Consider the following 541-nt stretch of genomic DNA (forward strand, 5'->3'; position numbering starts at 1 on the left):
ATATATCTTGAATAATTTTAAAATTCTAAATTATAATTTTTTTAATTTAAAAATCGAATTCGATCTTAAATAGAATATTTAATTAACCATATGAATAAAATAATATGGCAAATGGCAAATGGAAGAAAGAAGTTAAATTTAAAAATAACGATCAGCAATTACACCCAATTTAAATTTAATCTCCTTCCATTTGCTATTTTTGGTCTGCAGAGGCACCCCAAATCCCGCTTCACTTCTCTCTCCGATCTAACGCCACCCAGCCTCCAGCCTCCAGCCGACCCAGCCTCCAGCCGACGCCCCATCCGCCAGCTGACGCCGCCCAAACATCTCCACCAACGTCCGATCACTCCGTGTGTATCTTTCACGCTGCCCATTCGCATGTCAACCCGCAACCCCGCCTTTACTATTGCAGTCACTACCACCGTTCAACGACAAATATAATTCTTTATTTATTTTAAAAAAGTCCCAAATATAATTGATAAAAAATATAATAAACTAATATTTCATAACATTGGGTATTTGATTAGAGAAATTCAATGGA

Source organism: Arachis ipaensis, chromosome B08 (assembly GCF_000816755.2).
Source record: "Arachis ipaensis cultivar K30076 chromosome B08, Araip1.1, whole genome shotgun sequence".
Lineage (NCBI taxonomy): Eukaryota > Viridiplantae > Streptophyta > Magnoliopsida > Fabales > Fabaceae > Arachis > Arachis ipaensis.